Below are 6826 nucleotides of genomic sequence, written 5' to 3' on the forward strand. Positions count from 1 at the left end.
GGTGGCGCCGGATAGGAAAAATCGGTAGGACCGAGTTTGGCTTAGGGTTTAGGTCATATGTGGAAGTGGGAAAGTAGCTAAGGATTTTGGAGCATATCATTAAGCACATGAAGCAAGAGGCTCATTAAGCAACACCTCATCCCTCCTTGATAGTATTGGCTTTTCCTATGGACTCAATGTGATCTTGGATCACTAAAATGTAAAATGAAGAGTCTTGAGCTTTGAAGCTTTAGCCAATCCTTTGTCCTTAGCATCTTGAAGGAGTTCCCACAACCTTTAGTCCATGCCACTCCATTGTTGAACTTATCTGAAACATTAGATAGAAAATGTTAGTCCAACAAGAGATATGTTGTCATCAATTATCAAAACCACCTAGGGAGCACTTGTGCTTTCAACAGCACCATCATGTACAAGGCAGTGCACATGACATACGAAGCGTCCCCGAGTCGGCATAGTGAAGGACTCTTTAAGACACAACGAGACCACTGTTAAAACCAACCGTGGATAGGCGACCACTAGACGTCGAACCCCAATTTCATATCATACATCTGTCGGAAAGATATCCTAAGAGCTACTTGAATTCCCACTTATAAACTCCCGAAACTTTCCCAGTTATGCAATCAGGTGTTGGGGATACAGGGGAAGCATAATATCTCACCCAAAACTAGCAAATCCTACATCCAGCTGTATCCATCCTTCAACACATAACCAAGAAACCTTCGGAAATCATCTACCTCAACCTTCGAAAAGCATCTGTTATACGAGTTATGGCAATACTCCCGAACTCCCGCCCCAGTACTGGGTGGCGTCGAGGTTATCTCACCAACAACTGCATAAAAGAGATTTTCGATGTGCGGAACTAAACTCAGGTATTCCAGAACTGCAACGATAAAATTGTGACGACAACACCTCGGAGCTCAACTCCCCGGGACACTGCCACAACCCCTAAATGACAGGAGGCACCAAGAACAATGTTCTCGTCACAAATCGATCGGAACGATTCCAAGATACCCGCGTGATCCTAAAATTTTTTTAGTGAAATTTGAGAAGAGAAGAGTCAAAACTCTACGTCAGGATGCCTTACCAGAGCGATGAAGGGACTGGGGAGTAAAAAGAATTCCTAACTCTCCGATATATAATTCCTAAATGACTCAAAACATTTTTCTAGACTCAACTCGTCAGCTAATTCGATCAAGCAGTGGGGGCTCCTAAGGTCGGGGAAGGCTCTGATACCAACTTGTAACGCCCTCGATGCGGCTATATCTCCCACGTGTCGAAGCACGACTTAGAGGCATAACCGCATTGAAAGCAATGTCGCAAGTGAGGTAATCTTCACACAACCCATGTAATACATAAGGGAAAAGATACATAGTTGGCTTACAATCGCCACTTCACACAAATACATGAATAAAGCATTACATCATCCAAATACAATCAGGGCCCGACTACGGAGCCAAAATAAAAGAAGCTACCCCAAATGCGACAAGATCCCCGATCGACCCCAACTGGGCTCCACTACTGATCAACTAGAACGAAACAACACAAAGGACAAGATCTTCATCGAGCTCCTCCTGAGCTTGGTTGCGTCATCTGCACGGTCTCATCAGCACCTGCAAGCTGGTTTTGGAAGTATCTGTGAGTCACGGGGACTCAGCAATCTCGCACCCTCGCGATCAAGACTATTTAAGCTTATAGGTAAGGTAAAGGTATGAGGTGGAGCTGCAGCAAGCGACTAGCATATATGGTGGCTAACATATTCGCAAAAGAGAGCGAGAAGAGAAGGCAAAAGCACGGTCGAACAACTATGATCAAGAAGTGATCCTAGAACAACCTACGTCAAGCATTACTCCAACACCGTGTTCACTTCCCGGACTCCGCCGAGAAGAGACCATCACGGTTACACACGCGGTTGATGCATTTTAATTAAGGTCAACTTCAGGTTTTCTACAACCGGACATTAACAAATTCCCATCTGCCCATAACCGCGGGCACGGCTTTCGAAAGTTCAAATCCCTGCAGGGGTGTCCCAACTTAGCCCATCACAAGCTCTCACGGTCAACGAAGGATATTCCTTCTAGCGGGAAGACCCGATCAGACTCGGAATCCCGGTTACAAGACATTTCGACAATGGTAAAACAAGACCAGCAAAGCCACCCAGATGTGCTGACAAATCCCGATAGGAGCTGCACATATCTCGTTCTCAGGGCACACCGGATGAGCAAGACGTCGGGTAAGCCAGCCCAGAGTTGCCCCTGGTAGCCTCGGACATCGCTCAGTTGGACCAACACTTAGAGAAGCACTGGCCCGGGGGGTTAAAATAAGATGACCCTTGAGCGGCCGACTCAAGGGAAAGAAAGGCTAGGTGGCAAATGGTAAAACCAATGTTGGGCCTGCTGGAGTAGTTTTATTCAAGGCGAACTGTCAAGGGGTTCCCATTATGACCCAATTGCGTAAGGAACGCAAAATCCGGGAACATAACACCGATATGACGGAAACTAGGGCGGCAAGAGTGGAACAAAACACCAGGCATAAGGCCGAGCCTTCCACCCTTTACCAAGTATATAGATGCATTAATTAAATAAGAGATATTGTGATATCCCAACAAAACATCATGCTCAAACATGGAACAAGCTTCAATCTTCACCTGCAACTAACAACGCTATAAGAGGGGCTGAGCAAAGCGGTAACATAGCCAAACAACGGTTTGCTAGGACAAGGTGGGTTAGAGGCTTGGTTCAACAATATGGGAGGCATGATAAGCAAGTGGTAGGTATCGCAGCATAGGCATAGCAAAAGAGCGAGCAACTAGCAAGCAAAGATAGAAGTGATTTCGAGGGTATGGTCATCTTGCCTGAAATCCCGCAAGGAAGAAGAACGAGTCCATGAAGAAGACAAACGGACGTAGTCGAACGGTTCCTCACAAACGCGACGTTACCGGAACCAACCCGAAGAAGCAACACCGGAAAGAAGCAAACAACATAGTAAACAACCATCACATAAACATGGCATGATGCACAATCAAGTATGATGCATGTCCGGTTTAATGAAGCATGGCATGAAAAGTGCACAAGCAATCCTACAAATTAAATGGAGCTCAATATGCAACGAGTTGCATATTGACAAAACACCACATCAATTATTTAGTTCTCTCTCGGTTATGCACTCAACAATATTACATGTTGGTTAACATGGCCAGAGGCGAGGCATAACAAAACTACACCATCTAAACAATTTAAATGGGGCCTGATATAACAAACAACAAATCCGGTAAATCCCCATATGCATTAGTAATTTATTGCAACAACAATTTAAACATTTTAATTGTTGTTATCATGATGCAGATGACATGAACAAGTTTATGCAATTTTTTATTAAAAGTTGAGAAGAGCATTATGAAGCATTTTTTCACCGTAGTAGAAAGAAAGGGGTGCCACGGCGACGATAACGAAACGGTGCCACTGCAACGTTCCGGTTCCGACAACTCATTGAGAACGTCGGTGCAAAAGAAAGTGTGGCGGGAGCATGCAAAAGATGGTGGGGTTGATCCGGTTACCGGGTTCCACGAGTCAACGACGGCATGGCAACGGAGGAGGAACCACTAACGTCACGGGCGAAACACAACTAAACATGCATCTCATACAACACATGCTTTCGTCACGGGTCATCGTCCTCGGCGGTTATACCTTTGAGGTGGCACTCTCAGAGCGGTTCGGGTTCGTAGAGGAAGTAGGCGTTCTCATGCGACGGTGGTAGAAGGTCGTCGTAGGAAGTAGTCCGTACTCGCGATCTTGTCGAATCCACGTGGATGGTAGTGGAAAACTTGGCGAATCCGAGTCTTTGGAGGTCATCATCGAACTTGGTCAAATACATGACATGGGTAGACGTTCACTCGACGGCCTTCGGCGACGGTAGTTGTTCTCATTTCGTCGTGGAACTTGGCGATTTTGGAGACGGCGGAAGACGAACTTGGCGGTCCTCGTTGACCTAGTACTTGGCGTTTCCCGGTTCGGTGGCCGTTTTCGGCATCGGACGTCGAGGTACTTGGCGGACTCGCACGGGGCAGCAACATGTAGTCGAACTAGGGTCTCGGTCCTGGCGATCAAAAGGGTACTTGCGGTATTGATGAATCCGTAGTGGTACTGGGCGAGATCACGGCCACGACAGTCTTTGAACTTGGTTTTTCCTGTATAAGACTCCACGGGTCCTGGGAGGACTCGGCGATGGCCATGTCAATGAGGCGACGGTAGATGATGAAGCACGGAGCAACAGCTCGAGTCGCGGGAGCAGCAACTGTCACGGGCGGAGGTCGGGCTGGAGCTCCTGGCCGCAGTGGCGCGGCGCCCGAGCAGGGTCCAGCGGCAAGGCAAGGCGACGAGGAGGAGCCTGCGAGGGACCCTGGCGGGGAGGCGGTTAGAGGACGATGCATAACTGAAGTGAGGTCGGCGGCGCCGTGAGCCGGCAGGGTGGAGCCAAGGAGGACGTCCGGCGACGACTCGTTCTGGGGCTCCGGCGAGCTCTGGCCAAATCGATTGGGACGAGCAGTGCGGGGGCTCCTGCTGGCCGTGGAGGAACGAAGGATGCGGGCACGGGAACGAGGTAGGACTCGGCAGAGGAAGCGGGAGGCGGCCATGGCGCGCGGAGGAGAAGCAGGAGGAAGGCCATGGCAACTGAGGAGGGGCGCGCGGGATCGGGCGTGTGCGGAGACGGCGGCCTCGTGGAAGAGGGAGGCACAGGCATGGGACAGCGCTCGTCGGCGGGCCGGCGTTGAGGAGGGATCGGGTCGAGGCACGAGGAGCTCCTCTCCCTAGCGATGTGCGTGGAGGCGGCGCAGGAGGGATCGATGGGAGAGGGAGAGAGCGAGAGATGGGGATCGGGCTGCGGGACTCCTGGCGGCGCGAGGAGGATGGACGAAGGGAAAAAGAGGACCGAGGGGGATCGGGCTAGGTTAGAATTGGTGGGGTCGGCTGGGCCTATGGGCCGGCGCGGGAGGTCTGCTGGCCTCGCTGCGGGTGGCCTAGGTGGGCTGGCGCGAGAGTGGGCCTAGGGAGGCCCAGTTGGGCTCTCTGCTCTCTCTCTCTCTTACTTTATTTCTAAGCATAAAACAAAATTGGAGAAGAAAAGAAAGATGGAGGGGGTTTGGGAAAGAATTAGCGCACGCAAATAATATTCCCGGACTCGCAAAAATGCGCTGGTTCCAAGAAAAATATGAGAGGCATGATTGCAAGGATTTAATTCAAAGTCATTTGAATTTAATTCAAATGGTTTGAACAAGGGCTAGGAATTAGAGGTGTCCAAAAATGTTCCGATTTTTGGTGGAGCTCCGGAAAATGACGAAAGAATTTATGGGCAAAGTTAAGGCAAGAGACGTGATGACTAAAGCATTGGGATTTTGCAAGTGTGTTAAGGTGAATTCCAAAAGAATGGAAATATTTATAATAGCTCCCTAATATCGGGAGGATATGTTATAAAGAGAATCACCATGTGAATTCCCTCGGTTTAAATGGACCGAAGATCCATGCAATTTATTTAGTTGAGCTTTAAAATGAGTTGCATGATGACATGATGCAATGCACATGATGCAGAGATGAATGCAACCGACGAAACAAATCAACAAGAATCTCGGAAACCCTGGAAGGCATCTGAAGCTCCGGTCTTGGGGCGTTACACGTTGAGCACAGGCTCAAGTACAGAAGCCAATGCCAAGGTGCCCAGGTTTCCAGGTCCTGCATCAGCACCCGGATTCTTTAATGTCAACGGCTTCAAAGCAGACAACACCTTCTTCAATAGCGCCAAGAACCCCTACTCAAGGGAAAGAATATCTTCTGATCGGTTCTGGAGCTATCCGCGGCGAAGTTATCACTCATGCATTCTGTACAATCAAGGTCGCATTTTCCCTCATATGCGTCTGAAGCCATAACTGGTCTGCCTTGCTTGGAAGAAGCTCTGGATTGCTTCAAAGAGTCTGGATTGTTGCCTTTCGTCACCGACCAAGAGCACTGGAACGAAGAGTTGCTGCTCCAATTCTATGCCACTCTTCACATTCGTGGCTACAACAGAGATCCGAAGACTTGGGTCCTTGAGTGGATGACCGGCAATGTTCATCACGAAGCCAAAGCCTTTGATATCATTGAGCTCACTGGTCTGCCCACTCCTGGAGATCTTTATGAACCTGGTTGTCAGCTTCACAGTGCAGCTATGGAGAGCATCTTTCAGAAGCCTGAACCGAACATGAGTCAGATGCTTAGCATGATGAAGCCTTTGCCTCCAGATGCTGCATATCCTAAGGAGTTCTTTGTTGAAGACCTTGAGTATCTGCCACGCACTATCTATCACATTATAGGCGAACTCTCTGGCCCATCAAAGGACATTCTCCACATGCAAAGCTGGAAGGTGCAATGAAGACTTTGGTCTTCTATATTCTTCATGGCAAATGCTTCAATGCACAAGACTTCTTCATCCGCCAACTTGCTGCATCAGGATCTGATCTTTTTGGCTTGAAGTTTTACGCTCCATGGATAATGCGGCTGATCAAACTACACTCAGCTGTCTCATATCAGCCCTCTGCTCGCAATCATCGGATCTTTCTGCCTGACATTGATATGTCCGTTGAAGCCATCTATCCAGAGCCTGCCAAGGAGCCTCTTAGTCTTTAGAATGCTGAGCATCAAAGTTTCTCTCAAAACATTGAAGGAGTTGAAGCAGTCACTCGTGCTTATCCTCTGGCTGGTACTACACGTGCACCTCATCGTGCCCTGACTGAAGCCACTGAAAGCACTATTGCCCAACGGCCCAAGAAGCGATCGTCGTGGTCTCAATGACGAGAGTC

Source organism: Triticum urartu, chromosome 6, assembly GCF_003073215.2.
Source record: "Triticum urartu cultivar G1812 chromosome 6, Tu2.1, whole genome shotgun sequence".
NCBI lineage: Eukaryota > Viridiplantae > Streptophyta > Magnoliopsida > Poales > Poaceae > Triticum > Triticum urartu.